Source organism: Dromiciops gliroides, chromosome 2, assembly GCF_019393635.1.
Source record: "Dromiciops gliroides isolate mDroGli1 chromosome 2, mDroGli1.pri, whole genome shotgun sequence".
In the NCBI taxonomy this organism is placed as follows: Eukaryota; Metazoa; Chordata; class Mammalia; order Microbiotheria; family Microbiotheriidae; genus Dromiciops; species Dromiciops gliroides.
Genome location: NC_057862.1, coordinates 144,278,642 through 144,301,891, shown reverse-complemented (window position 1 = coordinate 144,301,891; position 23,250 = coordinate 144,278,642).

The following is a 23,250-nucleotide window of genomic DNA, read 5'->3' as shown; positions in this document are numbered from 1 at the left end:
AAGTTTACTGATGGGGGAAAAGCATGCCATGTTCACACTTGGCTTTAGAAAGATCACTTTGGCAACTGAGTAGAGAATGGTTTGGAATAAGAAGAGACTTTAAGCAGGGAGACCAACCATATGGTATGGCAAAGGTGCAGAAATTTAATAAGGGTCTTCACTAGAGTGGTGACTATATGAGTTGAGAGAAAGGAAATTATACAAGACATTTATGAAGGTAAAAACTAAAAAGGCTTGGCAACAGATTGGATATAGGGAGTGATGAGAGAGTAAGGAGTCAAGAATAATATGGAGGATATAAGTCTAGAGACTGGGAAGATGGTGGTACCCTCATTAATAATAGCGAAGATTGGGGGCAGCTACGTGGTGAAGTGGATAAAGGATTGGCCTTGGACTTAGGAGGACCTGAGTTCAAAACCAGCCTCAGACACTTGACACTAGCTGTGTGACCCTGGGCAAGTTACTTAACCCTCATCCCCCTGTAAAAAATAAAAACAAACAAACAAACAAAACAAATAATAGGGAAATAGGAAGGTTTGGGGATAAAGGGTCACCAGGTCCTAGTGCCATCTCACTCATCACTGTTTCTTACCTTGTTCTCACCTGCTCTTGGTAGAAGCCAGATCTCAAGTGGGTGAGGAATGAGTGGTAAGGAAATGAGTTGGAGACTATTTCTTCAGAATATCAATGATGAAAGAATAGAGAGGATTATTATCAGAGAGGACTAGGGGGCTAAAGCAAGGATTTTTTTTATTTGTTTTTTTTTCATTTTAGTAAAGGAGGAATTCACACATATATAGGCTGAGAGAAAAGTGGAGAGGGCACATTAAAGATATGATAGAGTATGATTAATGGAGCTGGATCTAGAAGTTTGGGATCAGTGATACCAGAGAAATGAAGGATGACACTCCTCTGAGGAATACAAGAAAAGGGGAAAAGTAAATGAAGATACAGAGAAGCTTTGAGTAGGAAGGCAAATTGAAATTCAACAAATATCTGTGAAACTCTTACAAGATACAGAACATCACTGTTGATACCAGAATAATTACAAAGTTTAGATAGACAAAGTTTCTATCTTCTTCAAGTTTCCAGCTTAGTATGCATACAAATTATTATTATGTATTTTTATATTATTTGGTATTAAAAAGGTGCAAATAATATACAATGTGAGTTTTGAGAGTAAAATAAAAGTTGTTACTGGATAGAGATAGGGGGAGGTTTCATGAAGGACTGGTATTTGATTTGGGATTTAAAGGCCAAATAGGAATTCATTCGTCATAAAGTTGGAGAGAGAAGCAGGTTCCACAGCATAGTAACAATGTATAGTGGAATGAGCACTGGACTTGGACTCAGGAGAAACTTGGGTTCAAATCACATGTTTATCACTTTTTAGGTGTGTGATGTTTGATTAATCACCCAAACTCTCTGAACTTCAGTTTCCTCATTTGTAAAATAAAGATAGTAATACCAAACCACCTACATCACAGAGTTATTGTGAAGATCAAGGGAAATATATACATGGATCTCCTTTTAAACCTCAGAGACATCAGTCAGTGAGTCAGTCAACAAGCATTTATTAAGCACTTAGTGTGTACCAGGCACTGTGATAAGCTCTGAGAATACAAATAAAAGAATGATAGTTCTCACCCTCAAGAAGTTTGCATTCCAATTGAGGAACACAATACATCAAAGGAAGCTGAAAGGGGAGGAAAAGGATGAAGGTACCTAGCATGGAGTATGTTAGAAAAAGTCTATGATATAGCCTGAAGAGGAATGAGACATGGCAGATCAGGGTGCTCTCCTTCAATGGAAGTTTTAGGAGGAGCCATCCAATCAGAAGGGGAGGCTAAAGGGGTAATCCAAATGTGTGAACTCCAAGGCTAGAGTACACATTCAGGATGAAGAGCTGGTGCATGACAGAGAGAATTGGGAGTGTAGCCTGGAAAGGAATGAGAAACAAGTTATATTGTTATAGGGAAGAACATGAGAAAAGGCAAAGAAGTGGTTACACATGGACATGTATAAAAGGAATTGGAACATAGTGAGAGCTTAATTAATTGACTGACTAACTTAAAAAGTTAACTGACTGAATGACTAGTTCAATTTGGTTAGAGTATCAAGAACCTGTACAGTCAGAAGATAAATATGAAAAAGTATAGTAACTCCACATTGTTGAGGGCCTTGAATGCTATACTAAGGAGTTCAAATATTATTCAGTATCGGTCATTTTATTCAAGGTGGGGGCAAGGGGAGGGAAGAAAAAAAGAAAAAAAAAGAAATTTACATGATAACGTTGTTGTATATATGGAGAAAATAGCAAGTTGTATATGGTAGATTTGCGGATTCATGTGCAATCATCTTTTTATTGTACTGTGTTATGGAAATGCTTGTTTTGTTCTGCAAATTGAAAATAAATTATTAAAAAATATACTCAGAGAGCTACTATAGTGTTTTGAGCAGTGATATTACCAAATCTATGTATAAGATAGTGTACATGAATACAGTAGTGGCATGGAAGACTGTAGAACATAAAATCAACTGCTTGGAATGCAGAGCAATAGAAGCTCTATGAGAAAAGAAAAAAAATGGGATCATGATGGAGTTTTTGACAGGAGTCCAATGAGAAATGAAAGAATTGTTGAGCAACAGTGAGGGTCTGGCCAAAGTTACCATTCAATAGCTTCCTGATGCTCAGTTAATATCAAACAATTAGGGAATATAATCACATATAGTCAATCACTAGAGGCCTGGTACATTATATCCACATGGGTTCTCATACTTCTCAAAGTACTTCCACAGCCACTATTTCTTCTGAGTCACACAGCACCTCTATGGAAATATAAGAAAAAATATTATTTTATTGTTCCTATTTTCTCTGAGGTCCAGTAAAATTAAGTGATTTACTATTACTTTGCCCCTCAACTTGGAGTAAAAAAGACTTGAGTTCATATCCTAATTTTGTTATTTGTTATTGATCTTGGGCAAATCACTTAATGTCTTTAATCAAATGATATGCTATTTATAAAGTGCTTAGCACAGTCTCTAGTATATAGTAGGTATTGTATAAATGCTTATTCCCTTCCCCTCCTTGGCTCCACAGTTTCCTCGTCTGTGAAATGAAGGGATTGTGTTAAACTTTTTCCACTCATGATCCCTTTTTGCCCAAGAAATTTTTACATTACCCCAGGTATATAACTATATAAAATAAGTATACAAATCAAACATTTACTGCCAAATTTTTTGTGACCCCCACATTCAGTTACACCACCACATATTGGGTCACAACACACAGTTTAAGAAGCTTTATGTTACATGACCTCTGAGGTTCCTTCTGTCTATAATTCCTTCAGAGACTACAATTTGGGTCTTCTTTAGTGACACAATTCAAGGAACTCCCTACTGGAATGGTACCTCCCTATCATATATAACAGACAATAGGAGTTTTAAGAAGGAAGAGCTCAGTGTAGGTGGGTGCTGTTTCCCTAAATGGTACATGTTATTGTGAAAGGGAATAAGTGCAAACTTCAATTCTGGGAAGTGAGAATGTGCTAGGATCTGCAGAGAATCATTCCTCTTCCTCCTTCTTCCATGATGTCCCCTGAATACCTCCATGCTGTTCATCCAGTACTGACTTAGGCAACTTGGGGACAGGGTAATCAAAGGAAATGTATAAAGCCTGAAGTGCTATATAAATGTAAGTCACAACGATGATCCCTAACAATGGGAGGCAAATAATGGGCTGTAGAGACTGATGTCAGCAGTAATTAGGAGAGGGGAGAAATCACAAAAATATTTCTAAATGTTGGTAGAATATAGGTACAACTGCCTCCCCACCCCTTCCTCGTAAGGTGTATGACATGCACTCTTGAAACAATTGTAAGAAAATATTTTAATTCTTGTCTGAAGTGAGTAGGTGTCTGTGGAAGGAATAGTGGATTGTGTGAGCTAAAGAATTTTTTAAAAATTCAGGAAGCACTTAAAAAAATTCTCTTTATTGGGCCTCTTTAGTGATTTAGACATTGTTCATGTTTTCCTCTCTGTTATATTGGATGACTTCTCACATGGTTTCACTGGGGCAGGGCCAGGGGAAGGGGGTTGGTTAGGGGAAAATGCTGTTTTTCAGAAAATTAAATTAAATTGACTAATCACTTCTTAGTAGCTAAAAAAACCCAATAAGAACTGTTTTGGGGATTCTGACTTAAACTGAACCCCCCAAGGGACAACCCAACACACATAGGTACCAAAGAAGCTCCGAGCTCCCTTTGGTTCTCATAGAGGGAAAGGCCAGCTCATTATCTAATGATGGCTGTGAATTTGTAGATTTAGCCCATGAGAGTAATTCTCAATACCCTACTGTTCAAACTTTGCCTTCTTTTTTTGAACTTGATAGGTATAGGATGATAAGACAGATTTAGAGATGGAAGAAAATATAGAGGTCATTGAGTCCAATCTAATTATTTTAAAGATAAGGAAACTGATACCAGGGAAACAACTTGTCCAGAGAGGTAATGACAGAGGCTGGATATGAACCTGGGTCCTTTGTCTCTAAAACCAATGCTCCTTCCACTGTCCCATGATGCTTCTCAGAGATAGCTAGATGGCACAGTGGTTGGTGTGCTGGGCATGGAATAAGGAAGAACCAAGGTCAGATGTGGTCTAAGACACACAATAACTATGAAAATCACTCAATCTCTGTCCACCTTAGTATTATGTGGACCAAAATAGTCCGTGTTTAATACATGCCTTTTTCCTTCCTTTCTCTCATTCCATTAACCCCTAGTCATATGACTAAAGCATAATGGAGTCAATCTGCCACAGAAGCAAACATGCTTAGATACAGTATGCATCAATTACTCTTTTTTTTTCTTTTTTCTTTTCTTTTTTTTTTTTAAGTGAGGCAATTGGGGTTAAGTGACTTGCCCAGGGTCACACAGCTAGTAAGTGTTAAGTGTCTGAGGCCGGATTTGAACTCAGGGACTCCTGACTCCAGGGCCAGTGCTCTATCCACTGCGCCACCTAGCTGCCCCATCAATTACTCTTTTTTTTTTTTTTTTTAGTGAGGCAATTGGGGTTAAGTGACTTGCCCAGGGTCACACAGCTAGTAAGTGTTAAGTGTCTGAGGCCGGATTTGAACTCAGGTACTCCTGACTCCAAGGCCAGTGCTCTATCCACTGCGCCACCTAGCTGCCCCATCAATTACTCTTAACAGATAATTTTTTTAAAATTCATAATTCAAAGAACACAGTACAAAATAAGCCATCTACCTGTGTGAAAGAGAGTAATGAGGAAAGCCTGGAAAGATATGCTGGTATTAGACTAGGAAGCGCTTTGAATGCCAAGCTGAGTAGTTTGCATTTTGTACTACTGGTAATAGGGAGCCCTTGATGATTTCTGAGCAGAGGCACAATTCTTTTGGGGGGAGGGGCAGGGCCAGCAATGATGTTTAAGTGATTTTCCCAGGGTCACACAGCTAGTAATTGTCAAGTGTCTGAAGCTGGATTTGAACTCAGGTCCTCCTGAATCCAGGGCCAGTGCTTTATCTGCTGCAGCACCTAGATGCTCTTGAGCAGAATTGTGCTTTAGGAAGATTATTTTGCAAGCTGAATAAAAGATGGATTAAGGAGGGGAAAGACTAGAAGTTAGGATTCCATTTAAGGAGCTGGTTAAATAGTCCAGGTAAGAAATGATGAGGGCCTGAACAAGAATAATGATCATGTGAATGGAGAGGAGTTGATAGGTGTGGAAGATATACTTAGCAACTGAATGGATATGGAGGGTGAGGGAGAAGAAGAGTCAAGAATGACTCAGATTACATACCTTGGTGCCCAAAAAGATAGGGATTTTTCAATAGAAATTGGGAGATTTGGAAGCAGCATGGTATATTGAGGCACAGGAAGCCAAGGGATCTGGGTTCTATTTTTTTTCCCTCCCACTAAATAGGGAAAGTGGATTTAGAGGGAGAAAACTTAGAGGGTGGGGTCCTTTTAGGCTATATTGAGTTTGAGACGCCCCACTGTGGAGATGTCCAACTGGCAGTTAGAGATGTGAGACCAGAACTCCAAGAGTTACTAGGGTTGACTGTATAATCTGAATAGGGGTATAAATGCACCCCATGGCACCTGATGAGATTACTGAGAAAGCTTGGGAAGCAAAAGTAACAAGAGAAACAAAATGAATGAACTGGTTAATTATTCCTCTTTCAGCATTGAAGTCTAAAGCCATAATATGTTTATAGTTTGAGATAGTGCTTGGAGATCACTTTAGAGGAAAGGTCTGCAAGGCTTAATCTTCCTTTGGTCTGTCTTCACTTGAAACTCAGAATCAATACAAAGATCTCTGTATTGAAAGATGGGGCTTCCTGTACACATCTGATTCACCTACTATGAATTGCTTTTAAATTATTCCCTTTGCTCCTGTTTACCTCATTATTCTTTGAGCATAAATCTTACCCTCAAATTATTTATGTGCAAAGAAATCCCAAAAAGTAGCAGATCAGGCTCTCCAAGAACTTACTCATTACAAGTGAATAAATAAACAGGAATACCAAACAATCATTCTCTTCATCAAAAGAATTTTCCCCCCTAGACATCTCTAATAATTACTGAGGGATTAGGGAAAACTCAACCACTGAGAACTTGTCAATGTTCACTATGGAAATAATAATAATTTTTAAAACCCAGCACAGTTAAGTTTCCAGGATCCAATCAGGAGTGTTTGGGTTTTTTTTTCTTCTGTTATATTAAACTTCTTTATAATTGGCAAACTCAAGAGCCCTGGTGATAGCAGGAATTCCTCCCTCCCTATTTCCAGCCTGGCTCTGAAGCCATTGCAAAGGGAGTGACCCTTCACCATTCTTGCTACCACCAATCTAAGACTGTCACCAAGGGGCAGGCAAACCAGCCTAACCAAAGCAGCAATGAACTTTGGGGAGAGAAAGGTGCTAGTATGAGCAAGGTGGGCTAGACAGTCACCATGTCCACTTCAACTACTGTTTTCTCTTTGATCCTGACAGAGGTAGAACAGAACATTGCTCCAAAGAGCCCCCAGGAATAGCAGCATCCGCAGGCAGTGAGGGTTACCCACCTACCTACCTAAACAAACAGATGTTTATGTGTGTGTATACATATGTGTGTACATATATGTATACACATATACATATATGTCTGTGTGTATATACGTGTGTGTGTGTGTGTGTGTGTGTATTGGGTGATCATAGCATTGACCCCTTTTTCAGGCTTTCTTTCTTTCTGAGATGAGGCCGGCTCATTTCCTCTCCTGGAACCTATATTGGCCTGACAGTTTGGATGGTTCCCCAGAGGGTTGATCATTTGGCTATTATTGCCCTCAGGGTCCTAAGAGTAACCCTAGTATGGGAGAATTTGTATATCTTCTACTGTCAACTGTAGCTCCTGAGTCCCCACCAGCATACTTCCTATCTAGCCACATTTTAAAAAGACAACATTGTTAACTCTCAATCATAAAACATTTACTAAACAAAATGCAAAGCAATAAAAACCCTACCATAAAACAGTCTACCCATAAATCTAGGTCACACTGTCCCACCAATGTACATAGTATCAGTGTGGGGTAGGAGGCACAAAAATGAAAATCCAACAGAGACACCTAACTAGGGAAACCAATGTTCCCAGGGTAACCCACAATTCTAGACAGTAGGCCTTAAAGTTTAATACATATTGTTGTTTACCCTTGGTTTTTGAAGAAGACCGAGGCCATCAAGATGTTGGGGACAGGGTACAGTATGTTCAGCTGTAGCTGATCAGTCCAATATAGGTTCAGAAGGCTATACCTTCTGTCAGGCACAAGTAGTCCATTAGAACAATTGGGATGGGCTTGTCTCTGGATTTACGCAGCTCACATTTCCCTTGTGCTAATGTGATTCTGCTTTGCTCATGTAGTACCATGGTCCTGTGCCAGTGTCTCTCGTGTCTCACAACTGATACTAAAATTCTTCAGAGTGACCTTCAGAGTGTCCTTGTATCACTTTGTCTGATCGCCACATGAGCACTTGCCTTGTGCAAGTTCTCTGTAAAGTAGTCTTTTAGGTAATTGTGCCTTTGGAATTCTGGCTACGTGACTAGCACAGAGTTGTGCTCTCTGTGATAGAATTTGAATGCTTGGCAGTTCAGCTCAAGAGAGGATCTGTGTCCCACACCTTGTCTTGCCAGGTGACCTTCAGAATCTTCCAAGACAATTCAAGTGGAATATGCATAGAGCACTTTTCACATCTTAAAATATGATATACATTCTAGTTATTATTATGATACTTATTATTTTTATTTTATGATTATGATGTCTTTTTAGGGAACACTCTTCCCTGTTACTTGTTGGGCAAGACTGTTCCCCTTTGGGCCTCTCTGCTCTCCAGCTGGACAAAGTCTCTTTTCTGCAACTTTTGGGCTTTTGCTGCAGTGTTAAGCTCTTTTAGCAAATAGCAGTCTTAAGTCTAGTATCTGATGAGGTTCCCAGGTTTGTTTCCTAGTTGCTGAGGCATCATTATGCTCTATCAGTGAAAAGCAGTTCCCTTAAGCTGGGGATCTTCAAAGCTGTTCAGACTGTTCTCTGGCTTTGAGGGATGTTTCTCTCTCATGCCATAAAGGACAATTAAGGACACTGTAGATAAGCTTCTGAGAGCTTTTCCTTTTGTCAAACTGTAGATGGCACTAGAGAGCAAGGCTTCTTTCCCCCAGTCATCCCTTCACCCAACAGAGGGTTCTCAACTCCATGAGCGAGCTTCTGCATTTTTTTTTTAATTTATCTTCTGGCTCCTGATGCCTCCTCTTCTGCAAGCAAGGGTTTTTTCCTTCTAATTCCCAGATTTCTCATGTCATTCTTGCCTTAGAGTAGAGCTTTCTCATATGTAGTGATCCACTTATGTCTTACGTTGAGAAATCCCAAATCCAAATTTCTGTCAGATATGACACAAATAGTCAATATACAATTGTCCCATAGTCCCCAAACAGTTCTTTGATTCAGTTTCCCAGCATTAAAGCTTCCAACTTCTGAAAACAATCATATGTAAATTAGCTGCTGGGAAACAATACACTGCAGTCATCAGTCAGTAGTTTGCTTCTGAAAAGGCTGTTTTCACTCAGGTCCTCTCTGAACTTTTTTCATTTCTCCTTAATTTGCCTTTCTCTGTGTTTCTCTCTCTCTCTCTCTCTCTCTCTCTCTCTCTCTCTCTCTCTCTCTCTCTCTCTCTTTCTCACACACACACACACACACGTCCTTTTTCTTCCCCTTTCCATAAATAAAATGTTCACATAAAAAGAATAATATCTCACATATAATTAATTTAACATGCTGCTGACTACATTGCCTAAATCCTGTTCCTACATCAACTGAGTTAGGGGAGGGGAACATATCACATTTTCCTTTTTTACACATTCCTTCATAATTAACCATGACTTTTAAATAATTGGAAGCTTAGGGTTCAAAGGCCTTGCTGTTTTGTTAGAGAATGTAAGTCAAAGGGTTAAACTTCCCCCATTTCCACAGCCTGAAATAACTTTTTCTCTTTTCTGTACCTATACAAGACCTTGCCATCCTTTCAGGCCTAGCTTACATTCCTCCCTGACCACATATCCTCTAGCCCACTGCTAGCTCCTGTCTCTGGACTTCTGCTGCTCCATATTATGCTTTTTGCTATTTCATAGAGCTGTAGAAGCAGAATCTTTCAGCTGGAAGAAACCTTAGGAATCATCCCATCATATACTGCCTTATACATCTTTATTTCATGTATGTTATTTTCAAATCCCCTTACTGAACCATAAACTTTTTGAAGGTAGAAGCCCTTTCTTAAACTTAAAAAAAAATTTGCTTAGTAGAATACTGTGTGTTGTTGGCATGCTTGACACTCTACAAATATTTAATGAGAAGCTACATATAAGGCACAAAACGGGAAATCACTTAGGATCTGGAGCTGAAGAGTCTTGGATGACAATAACTGACATTTGTATAGGCCTTTTAGGTTGATAAAATGTTATATGTATTTTATTTCATTTGGTCCTCATAACAGTATGGTAAGGTAGGCATTATAGGTCTTATTTCATTTCATAAATCATACTATCATAGATCTAGAGTTGGATGGATCTTTAGGGGCCTTCAAACCCAACATCTTCATTTCATAGTTCAGGAGACTAAGGCACGGCAAGATTAAATGACATGCCTGGAGTCACTTCAGCTAGTATGTGCTGAAGGTAGGATCTAAACCCAGATCTCCTCTAACCCAAATCTTTTATTCTAACCTGTCCCTTGTGGGTTTCAGAATAGGTAGAAAGATTTTTGTTTTTTGTTTCTTTAAATAAAGTTGACCATGGGAAGCAGCATGATATAGTAGGGAAGACATTAGACCATGTTAAAACATGAGTTCTGTCCCCTGCCTTCACCTCTGCTGTGAACTAGTTGTATGGATTTAAGCCTCTCCTGCCTCATCCAAAAAAATGAAGTATTCTACATAAATTAAGAATGCTTCTAGTTTAATGTATAACTGTAAGCTTAATTTAGCAACTACTCCAGTGATCCACAAATTAGTTCCCTTTCATATCAGCAACTTTCACTCTCCTAGAAGCCAGAGGAAGATTAGTGTCACACTGAAGAGGTCTGAGCTACTCACTCCAACCTGTAGTTAACCCTATACAAGATTGTGAAATTGCCTTTGGTACTTTCTCACCTTTCCTTCCCCTCTTCAACAGGTTTGTCATTAATCCATCTGCCACATGGCCACCATATTAATGTTCTTGAAAGAGACATCTTGCCATGTAATTCCTCTGTTCCAAAGATCTTAAAGAGCTTCCTATTTCCTCTTAGATAAAATACAGACTCTTTAACCTGGCATGTAAGTCCCTCCACAGTTTGGTTTACAGCTAAATTTCCTAATGTTTCATATTATTCATCTTAACACTCTTTATTCCAGCCAACGATCCTACCAGCTGTTCTCTAAGTTCAACATTACATCTCTTATCCTCTCCTTACCCTCAGACATGGGTCTTTTCACCAGTTCTCCCTTATGCCTAAAATGATCTCCCTCATCTTTGCCTCTTCTCTTCCTCTTCCCCAGGCTTGCTTTAAGTCTTAGTTTTAATCTTACCTCATGCAAGAGACCTTTTCCAGTTCCCCTCAATGTTAGTGCCTTTTTGTGTGTGTATACATGCATGCATGCATGTGTGTGTATGTATGTCTTGTATATTACCCTGACATACACTTAGTTGTTTATATATAAGGTCTCCCTATTAGGCATTCTTTGCCTTAGGACTTAGTACAGTGCCTGGAAAACACTTAAGAAACACTTAGCAACTTGACTTGTCTTGGCACTGGCTGTTCCTCCTCATGGTGGCTCCAAAGAAGCCTTCACTTTCTTCAAGACCAAGCTCCAGGGCTACCTCCTTTTTGAATTCCCATTTTGTTATTAGTGTTCTTTCCATCTTGAAATTACTTTAAAAAAAAAAAAGCCCTATGTGATTTTTCTACCCCTACCCTCAACAGAATGTAAGTTCCTTGAGGGCAGTATCTTTCATTTCTGTTTTGTTTTTTGTTTTTGTTTTGTTTTTTGTTTTTGTTTTGTTTTTTTAATCTCCAGCATCTGGTGTGATGCTTGACAATTGCGGAATTGAACTGATTGCTTGCCCTTTCGTTTTCATCCTACAAGGGCTATTTCATGTCTGTTTCAGGATCTGTTAAACTAATCTCTGTGTAATGGAAAGTACCCTGGGACAGGGAATTAGGAATGCAGAAGTCTAGCCCTGCCTCTGCCAGTAATGAGCTGTGTGGACTTGGATGAGTTGTTTCTCCTCTCTAGCTCCCAAATTCTCATCCACAAAATAGGGAGTGGGGCTTGGGTTGGATGGTATCCTCATTCCAGCTAAAAATCTAGCATTCCCAGGATAATGGATTTAAAGTTAAGAGAGACCTCAGAGATTATCTAATTTCTTTCCCTCTTCTTCCTTCTCCCTCTTCCCCTTCTTCTTTCTCTTCCCTCTTCTCCCGCCTTCTTTTTTCTCTCCTTTCTTTTCCTTCTTTCCTTTTTTATTTCCTTCCTTCCTTCCTTCCTTCCTTCTCTCTCTCTCTCTCTCTCTCTCTCACACACACACACACACACAAACACACACACACACACACACACACACTCTTCCTCTCTCCCACCTTCTTTTATCTTTTTGTTTTGGTCCCAATCTGTGACTTCATTGGCTGAGGCACGAAGAGATCAAGTGACCTGCCTGGGGTCACATAGCCAATACACATCAGAAGTAGAACATCAACCTAGCCCTTCCTGATTGCAAGGGTAGCTTACTCTTCTCTACTTCATGATGACACTTCTCTTATTACAGCTTATGAAACTAAAGTCAAGAAAACTCAAGTGAGTTGCTCAAGATTATATGGCTAAGGAGGAAGGAAGGAGGCAAGCATCTATAAAGTATAAAAGCACCTACTATGCATGAAGCATTGCAATACTTTACAAATATTAATTTATTTGATCCTTGTATTGTTATCACCTCCATTTTACAGTTGAGAAAACAGAGGCAAAAAGAGGTTAAATGACTTGCCCAGAGTCACATAGGATGTGTCCGAGCCAGGATTTGAAATCAGGTCTTACCAAGAACAGGCCCAGCCCTCTATCTATTGCAACATCTAGTTGCCTCTAGGAATAGGAAAGGTATTAATAAAATCCAGGTTACTTTATTCCATAGCTACTACTCTTTCTACTGTATGAGGCCCTACTAAGGTATTCTCCCTCTCCAAAAGATTCTTAAAGACCAAAATGTCTTCCAGTGTGTAGTGTAGTGCCTTCCACATAGTAGGCACTTAAGAAATGCTTGCTAAATTGAATTGTATTGAATACGTGGAGGGATAATTCTCTTATGGTAGAATTGCAAGCACTCTGATAGGTGGCAATCAGGATATACTAGAGCAGGGGGAGGATCTTTTCCAAAGCCTCTTTAAATCCCAATGGGTAGACAACCACAGACCTAACTAGATATAACCCCAGTGGGTCTCAATGGACTCTGACATAAAAATCTCTTTAAGACAAAAGATTGAGATATTCTTTTACTTATTTCTAAGACTTGACTGTCTACTGACTAAAGCGTCCATCACAGAAGTGACAGAATGTCTTCTCTTCTCTCTGGACAAGTTTAGACTCTGGGGCACTCAGTGGAAACCCAAAATAAGAAACTGAACTCAGAGGATTTCTTACATTTCCTCCTCGGATTCTTGTTGTCTGAATATGACAGTGTCTCCTTTGGCATAGATAGATATAAGCAGCTTGTAAAGCTGTCTTTCTATGCTCTTCTGTGGTACAGAGGAAGCAATAACAACACAAGTACTTTGGATAATTATTGTGACTTGAATCCTTAAATGAGAAAATAATCACAATTGCAATAATAACTAGCATTCATATAGGGCTTTATGGTTCACAAAGACCTTTATGAATATTAATTGTCTTATTTGATCCTTACAACAAATTTGTGAAGTTGGCATTATAGTTTTTCCCATTTTATGGATAAGAAAACCAAGGCTGCAAAATGTTAAGTGATTTCTCCAGGATCACATAGTGAAGTTAGCATGTGAGGTAGGATTTGAATTCATATCTTCCTGTATCCAATTCCAGCATTCTAACCACTGTGCCACCTACCTCCCTCAAAATAGAAAATTGTAAAAATGATTAATTGTTTCTTCTCTCTTGACCCAAGAGTTATTCCTAGGGTCTTAGGGCATAATGAATAAGGGTCATCTTCTGGGACTTACAGATGGAGAGACTCCTGAGAATCTGGGGGAATTGAGCAATGAACTAATAAGAAATCATTTATTAAGTGTCTGCTATATCCTATGCATTGTGCTTAATGCTGGGAACACAAATAGAAAAGCAAAACAGTCCCTGCTTCCCAGGAGCTCATATTCTAATAGGGGTCAACTGGAGGGTGGGTGAAATTCCAGGGATCCTTAGGGTGCAGGGGTAAGATAGCTCCTTTAATAACATTTCTATTGATAAAACCATATCTGTTTCTGATCTTGAAACATTTTACACTGCCAAAAACTTGCATGGAAAGACCACTTTTCTGGGGTTCCAGTAGCCCTAGGAGATGGCAGAATGGGGAGAAAAAAGTCCTGAGATTCATCTGCATATAATCAACACTATATACACATACTAAAACTTTTCTAAACCTCACTTTCCTCATATATAAAATGAAGAACTTTTCCCATTCTAAATTTATGGTCCTATGATATCATCAAGGAAAAGTCAGCTGGTCTTTCTCTAGTCAAACACCACTCTTTTCTTTCTTGGCTAAAGTTTTGTATCATCCTATTGTGGGTTATTTCACCACTCACAACGGCCCTCGTTCATTTTAGCTTGATAGAATCAATACAGAAATGCTTATCCAATTACCTTACTTTAGTTTTTGTTGTTTTCCAATTATTTCAATTCTGTCTGACTCTTTGTGACCACATTTGGGATTTTCTTGGCAAAGATACTGGAGTGGTTGGCTATTTTCTTCTCCAGCTCATTTTACAGATGAGAAACTGAGGCAAACAGAGTTAAATGACTTGTCCAGGGTCACATGGTTAGTAAGTTTCTGAGGAAAGATTTGAACTCAGGAAGATGTCTTCCTAATTCCAAACCCAGTGTTCTGTCCACTGTGCCACCTAGCTGCCTTACTCTAGTTTAGCCCTACTGATTAACTTGGTGCCTGGCAAGTAGTAGATACTTAATAAATGCTTGTTGACTTTACTTGACTTAGTTATGGATTTGACTCCACTTCATGGATAGAAAATGGAAACCCAGGTGACTTAATTACTATGATAGTTTAATTGAAAACAAATCATTCAAGTCTTCTTTATTTATTCAATTCTATTGCCCATGCACAACACTGTTGCATTGGTTGAGTAGTGCAGAAAGTCTTATGTTAAATAGCCAATGGTTATAAGAAATACTTGATTAATTTCTATTTAATAAGTCTGTCATTTCCTGAAATAATGTTAGAAGAAGAAATTTAAATATGGTTTATTCACATGGTCTGAATATAGTAATTGGAATTATGTACCCACCAAAGTCTACAGAGTGAGATGGGTCAGGGAAGGTGTGTTTTGAAAAGGGGAAATCTTAGAACAGCTATAGAAACAAAAAAAATTTACAGCCTACAAAATTACAGGGCCACATATAAATAAACATGTGCATATACTAAAATACACTTGCAGCTTCACACTTGTGAAAAGGAAAAAATTAATCCCACCACTTTCATGGTTATGTTATGATAAATGAAAGCCCCAAACAGATAGTCAGCTACATAGGATCTAAGCACTGTTACACTTGGAACCTGCCAGTATTTAAAAACTATTGATTACATTGACATTATCTAAGATCACTATCACTACACTCACTATTCTTTCATATTTCTGAAAATTTTTCAGTTCAATTCAGAGTTTCCAAATCTGCCAAGCAATACACTTTCTATAAACTGTGTGTGTATGGGGAAATTGATGTGTATATTTGTTGTTTTTCAGTCATATCACACTCTTTGTGACTCCATTTGGGGATTTTCTTCATGAATATACTGGAATAGTTTGCCATTTCCTTCTTCAACTCACTTTATTGATGAGGAAACTGAGGTAAATAGGGTTAAATGACTTGTCCAGGGTCACACAGCTAGTATATGTCTAAGACCAAATTTGAACTCACAAAGATGAGTCTTCCTGAATCCAAGCCTGGTACTCTATCCACTGTATCACCTAGCTGCCCTTATGTATGTATGTATGTGTATATATATATATACACATACATATATATACATTATTTATATCATGTATATTTGTGTTACATCTATACATATCTTCATGTAATAACTTAACATGGCTTCATATATGTTATATCTTGGTGTATATATTTTCAAATATTTTACATCTTGGTATGCATATTTTCATGTATGTTATATCTTTATGTGCATATATAGTTATATATGTTTATATATGTATGTGCACCTGTGTTTATACATGTACTTTGTGTGTGTATGTATACATATATATATATATCTCCAAGTTTTTAAAGTGATATATATTTTAGGGGGGAAGATTGGGGTGTAATGAAGAGAAAGAACAGGGAAAGAGGGGCAGGAACATGAATCTGGTGAGATGAGAATTTAAACAGATGTGGCAGTTTGTTGTACAACATAACCATAAAAAGGCACTGTAAACACCTCATTTGTATTCTGTGTCAATGTAATAGATGTAAATCTTTCTGAGAGTTACTAAATATACATTTGTTGGAGGTTGGAACTGCACATGATCCATGAATTGCTTGTGGGGATTGAGGGGCATGGAGCCCAGGCTGGAGAATAATAATGGGATTTCTGGAATTCTATTGTTTGGGTGGTATTATTTTTTTGCCTCATTTGGGATCACTTTGGTATTTTTGTTCACTTTCTGAATTGTCTCTGATGTTCCCCTGGGATTTTTCTAGCTCGTTATCTTTTTTTTTTCTAGTTCCTTTCAATGTTATATATGCCAAAATGGTTGCTACTCATTCCCTTCTTGATTTACATCAGGACATAGGACAATTAGAAATCCCCTGGGAAAGGTGGGGCAGGGGAGATGTGGAAAGAGGAAGAAGGAGGGTAACACGAATCCATTCACTGGAATGCCAAATGAAGATCTGCTGAGAACTGACATCAACCTTCTTTGAAATTTCAACTCTTTGGGGGTTCTTTGATCTCATTGGTTTGGGCAGATCACAACCACAACGTTCCTAACTAGAGGTGGAACCAGAATAAAATGTAACTGGGATATATTTAACAAAACAAATAAAAATACAATAAAACTTAGACAGTATTAATATGTGTTTTTCAAAATCATTATGCAGCCAGCAGCAATCCTCTATATGGTTACTGGTCCCATTTCTTTCAGCATTTGACACCACTGAACTATTCTAATATCCTCATTTACAGCGCATGGCATATAATAGACACTTAAAAAAAGCCTTTGGAATGACTAACAAAAAAAAAATGAAACTGAAACCCAGAGGAATTAAGCAACTTGTCCAAAGTTAGACAAGTAATAGGTTAGCAGAGCCAGGATTTGAAATGAAATCCAGCACTTCTCCCATAAGTACCATACTACTCCATCATGCTTTCTGATGCCATGTCATTCTTATCCTTTTTCTCCCATAAAATCTCCATAAGTGTTCTTAATATGGGGGTCCATGAACTTTAAGATGTTAAGAACTATATTTGAGTAACTTTTATTTCCTTTGAAATCTATGCATTTTTTAAAATTTAAAAACAATATTTTGAGTAGGGGTCCATAGGCTTTACCATATTTCCAAAGAGGCCTATGACACACAAAAAAGTTAGGGCCCCCTGAAGATACTTCCAATGTATTGGAGGATTTGTAGGGTAGAGCTTGGTTGTCCTTCTTCCTGTTGCTCCACAATCTTTGCTCCACCTTATTCCCTACTATAACTATTTGATGGCCCTTCCCAGAATGCCACATCTTTTATCATTTGTTGTTGTTCAGTCATTTTCAGTCATGTCTGATTCTTTGTGACCCTGTTTGTGGTTTTCTTGGCAAAGATACTGGAGTGGTTTGTCATTTTCTTCTGCAGTTCATTTTAACAGATGAGGAGACTGAAGCAAACAGGGTTAAGTGACTGGTCCAGGGCCACGTAGCCAGTAAGTAAATCTGAGGTCAGATTTCAATTCAAGGAAGAAAAGTCTTCCTGACTCCAGGCCTGGCACTCTATCCACTGTACCACCTATCTGCTATGTCTTTGATCATACATGTATGTTATAATGTACTTAAACCTATCATGTGACTCTCCATTGACTTTTTTTTTTTTTTTGCTTTTTTTGTTTGTTTTTTTTTCGGGGCAATGGGGGTTAAGTGACTTGCCCAGGGTCACACAGCTAGTAAGTGTCAAGTGTCTGAGGCCAGATTTGAACTCAGGTACTCCTGAATCCAGGGCCCGTGCTTTATCCACTGCGCCACCTAGCTGCCCCCTCCATTGACTTTTAAGTAACTAAAAATTTGATTCTTACTGCCCTCTCCCTCAATATGCTCTCCCTTCTTTTACCCCTCCCTCCTTATCCTCTTCCCCTCCTATTTTCCTGCAGGGTTAGATAGATTACTCCACCCAATTGAATGTGTATGTTATTCCCAATTTAAGACAATTCTGAGGAGATTAAGGTCTTTGAGCCTATTCTGATGAGTGTAAGACTCATTTACTGCCCTGTTCCTCCTCCATCTCTTCCCCCACTCCACAAACTCTTTCCTGTTTCTTTCATGTGGGATTTTACCCCATTATACCTCTCTTCTCCCCCTTCCCCCAGTGCAGTCTTCTCACTTCTCAATTTTACCCTAAAGATGTCATCATGGGGCAATTAGGTGACACAGTGGACAAAGCACTCACCCTGGACCCAGGAACACCTGAGCCCAAATCTGGCTGCATGAGGCATTTCTTGATCCTCTGGTTGTTGGTATTCACCCAATGAAATTTTCTTTTCTACTTGCTTGGTATATTTTTTATGTTTATTTATTTGTGTACATGTTGTTTTCCCTCATTAGAATGTCTTTTGGTGTGTGTGTGAGGCAGTTGGGGTTAAGTGGCTTGCCCAGGGTCACACAGCTAGTAAGTGTTAAGTGTCTGAGTGAACTCAGGTCCTCCTGACTCCAAGGCTGGTGCTCTATCCACTGTACTACCTAGCTGCCCTTTTGGTCTAGTTGCCTAATGTCTTGTTCAACTCCTGGAACATGGTAGGTGCTAAATAAATCCCAGTTGAGTTTATTTGAGCTTGATGACAATTATTATCAGTGTAATACCTACAAATATTGACATCAACTAGATGTCATATTCTCCACTGTCATAGAATACTGGGAAGTTGCATCTGCAGCTGGGACCCTTGCAGATTAGCAGACCATCCTATCTTCATAGTCTAGCACTTCCCAAGTGAAAGGAATGTGGCTTTTGCCATGGCCTTGCTCTTCCCCTTCAGGTGTTTTGTTCTTTTCCCAACGTTTCTGTACCTTTTCCCCTCCCATGCCACACCCCATTAAGTAGAGATTTCTGGTATCACCTCCTTTCTTTGTCCTGCTGTTATAAAAATGCAAACTTCTGTACAGATTGTGAACTCTTTGCATTCTACATGCATGTTCATTTCTCTTGTAATAAACCTTGTTTTCATGTCAGTTTTGTGAAGTTGACAGGGCACAGCTGTGTACTTGGTTGTTACAACTCTCCTTCCTCTCCTCTGTCCTTAGGATGTGTGGCTCTCTCTTCAAGGCTTAGTTCAAGTGCCACTTCTGGCAAATTCTAGACTCCAGGGACATGATGACTCATTGCTTGGGCCTTTGGGAAATCTCTAACTTCCTGACTGCATCTAGTCATGTGGTAGCCCAATACTGAAAGGATCTGATGTTTCAGAATGACTTGGTTAATCCCTGAGAAACCAGAAGAAACATTTAAATATTAAAGACCAAGAAGCATATGGAGGAAACACAAAGTCCAGGGAGAAAAGGGACCATGATTAAAGGTCAGAGAGGAGAAAACCATAAATAGTTCCTTAGTACTCTCCTTTTCTGTGATAGCAGCAGGAGGGCTGAGGTACTGTCTTTTATTTATTTATTTGTTTGTTTATTTCTTTTTTTGGTGAGGCAATTGGGGTTAAGTGACTTGCCCAGGGTCACACAGCTAGTAAGTGTCATGTATCTGAGGTCAGATTTGAACTCAGGTCCTCCTGAATCCAAGACCAGTGCTCTATCCACTGTGCCACCTAGCTGCCCCAGAGGTACTGTCTTTTAAAAGGAGAAACAGTCCTGGCATGGTCCTCTCAGCTGTGAACCTCTAGGTGGCAAGAGGTGACTCAAGTAAGAAGTAGGGAAAGACAAGTCCTTCTCCACCCCTCCACAATATAATAAAAACTTCACCCAAGTGGTAGCAAGAGATGGAGGCTATAATGAGGCATGCTTGCACAAGAGACCATGGCTACCTCCACCTCTTTTATGGTCATACTTTCATGATCTTCGGAGAACTAGTACCCTCAAAGTACACATGTCTAGGCTTGCAGGTGACCTTGTAAATTTGAAATATGCAGAGGCCTTAAGTCTCATTATGTTGGGGCAGAATTGTGGGAGGAGTAGTTGTAAGGAGCAATTGATATTGAAAGTGTGGTCAGAGCAAGTTTAGGTTTAGAGAGGAGTGATAGTGTAGGGTTGAGGTGAGATGGAAGACTTCTAGTCAGTTATCCTACAAACTACTTTATGTTCTGATAAAGCTTTGATATCATGTTTTCAATAGATTGAACTAAGTTATTGAATTCTGTTCTGTTTATGAGCACTTAAGAGGCTTTGGGCTGTGTGTGTGTGTGTGTGTGTGTGTGTGTGTGTGTGTGTGTGTGTGTGTGTGTGTGTGTGTGTGTGTGAGAAAGAGAGAGAGAAACAGAGACAGAGATTAGCCTTTCTGTGTGGGTAGGAATGAATTACTTGCCTGTTTTACTCTTCATTTTTGGAAAAATCTTTCATATGAGCCGTGAGTGAGATTATTCCCCAGGGGACTTGGATGGGGGATTTAAGCCATCAAGTATGAGAAAAGAAACCCCTCTCATTAGAAGTAGGCAGGCTCCCCCAGGACTGGACCTGGTCGAGACCTAATGATTGTCCAGAATTGAGTGGGAGTAGGGGTGAGTATCCCTGGCCTCTTGGACCTAGTTATATTTCATTAAATGCTAGATTTCTATGTTCCATTCCCACAAGTCCTACTAAGAAATGAAAGCTAATCTCATTATTTAATTTCTGCTAAGATGTTAGTGGCTGGTTGTGACTTAATGTGTCAACCGATCAGGTATTGATATTCAAATTACATTTTAATAGCAACCTTCAATCCTTAACTCAAAAAAAAAAAAAGGCAAATGGCAGGAATTTTAAATATCCATGAAGAACTATTTTGAAGGCAAGCTGGTGCTTTTAACCCTTTCAGGTCATACTATGGAGGGATTAATGTAATTTCTCTATATCTGCCACTGTTATGCAAATCACTTTGTTTCCTGGGCATTATAGAGGAAGAAATGACACAAAACAAAACACTGTGTGGCTAAAATGGCAACCTTGTTGTTTTCTCTGAGGGGGGGGTTCCAGCCAACCAACTGCAAAACTCACAATCCAGGATGTGAGCAATAACGGTTTGGTTGAACAACAGGGGAATGGAGGGTGAAAGGAAGGGAGGACAAGATTAAGCATTTATCTAGCACCTACTATGTGCTAGACACTGTACTAAGTGCTTTACAAATATTATCTCATTTGATCCTCACAATAATCCTAGGATGTAGGTGCTATTACTATGCTTATTTTACAATTGAGGAAAACTGGGACAAACAGAGGTGAAAGGGCTTGGGGGTCATACAGCTTGTAAGTACTTGAGACTAGATTTGAACTGAGGTCTTCCTGACTCCAGACCTAGTGCTCTATACTCTGTGCTGCCTAGATACCTAGGTCACCAAAGTAGGTTCAAGTTGCCTTTGTGGGAAGTCCAATAATCAGCTTTCTTTTTATTGAAGAACTACATCCCCTTGGTCTAGTTAAATGCCCTGGATTGCACTGATTGGCTGTGTACTCACAATCAGTCTGAAAAGTTGTATAAGTCACATCTATACCCTAGAAACCTAGAGATGTTAACATCTCAAATAAATTTCTTTTCCTTTCAGTTTTGCTGCTTACTTTATTTGACTTTCATTTTGTAAATATACTGCTGGGTAATATTCTCCCTGGGCTCTCTGGCTGAGAAGTTCTCTGACAGCCTCAGTTTTCTTATTTGTAAAATGAAGGGGTAAGATGAGATAATGCCTAACATCTGCTCTAGCTTAAACTTTTTTTTTTTATGAATCTGGTACTTTACATAAAGCCAAGTCCTTGAACTTAGTTATTAAGTAGAAGTTCTGGCATTTGATTATTCATGGGAATAACTTTTAACATAAGGATGACCAGGTATGTCAATTGATGTAAAACTTTTATAATAATAATTTGGTATTTTTATATAGTTTAGTTATATAGTTTATGTTTATGCAATAAAAAATTTTTATTATAATTTTATTGTAATTTCTCCTATCTTATATAAAAACACTTTAAACATAATTACAAGTAGACCTTATCATTTTTCTTTTAAATAAAAATCTTCATTTTACCATTCATTTTTTTTAACCTCATATACTAAAATATATATGTACTGTATCAAATGATACAGTGGTCCTTCACTATATTTTGAAATTCCAGTAAAGATCAGACTTCCCCTGTCTCATAGGGCTAAAATAGGTGGCAATAGGCCCTCTCCTGTGGTAATCAGATTTATTTCTTCTTCTTTGACCCTCTGTCTGGTTCCATGGGTGACTTATGGGCTAAGCAGACCAATTATTGTAATTGGACTCTCAAGAAAGCTCCAAATTCCCCATAAATCTTGTCCAATAAGTTTTATCCCTTCAGGTTAAGGTTTTGATTGCTGATAAAAATACAAATTAACCTGAGATGAGCAATATTTAAGCTTTTCTTAATTCTTTAAAGTTTAATATGTTTGAAGGGCATCCCATATAGCAACTGAAGAGTATAGGGTTTGGAGTCATAGCGGAGTCTGAGCTGAAAATCTGGCCCAAGTTACATATTAACTATGTGGTCCTAGGTGAGCTACTTATCTCCTCCCTAGGCCTGAGTTTCTTTGCAAAATAAAGTTTGCCCCACATAACGTCTCCAGTCCCTTCCAGCTCTAATAGATTATGACTCAGAAAGTTGGTCTAGTTGGTAAATTGGGAATAAAGAAAGAGGAGGGAGGTCAGGAAATGCTAAGCATGAAGAAGTTTGATACCTCATCATGGCTAGAGGCCAATGAGAAACTGCAGAGGTCAGTGGTTTGTCCAAGACTAGACTTTTCCAGTTAAAGAAGCATTCAATCAACCATTTACCATGAATCTTTTAGTTGTTAGCACTGTGCTAAGGGGTGGGGGGTGGGGGGTATGAATAGACAAGAGTGAAACTGTCCCTGCCCTCTGGGATCTTATAGTCTAGTGGGAGAGACAGCATATGCAAGCCAGATACAAATGGCATATAAAGCAGATACCTTGGAGGGAAGGGCACTTAGTGACAACCAAAGAATCATTCACTGAAATGTCCCATACTACAAGGAAGTTTGCTTTCCCTGGGACCAGTCCCAGACTACTTCCTTCCTTTGATTGAGGTCCAGTTGGGAACAAAAATTCAGGCTGTAGCTTA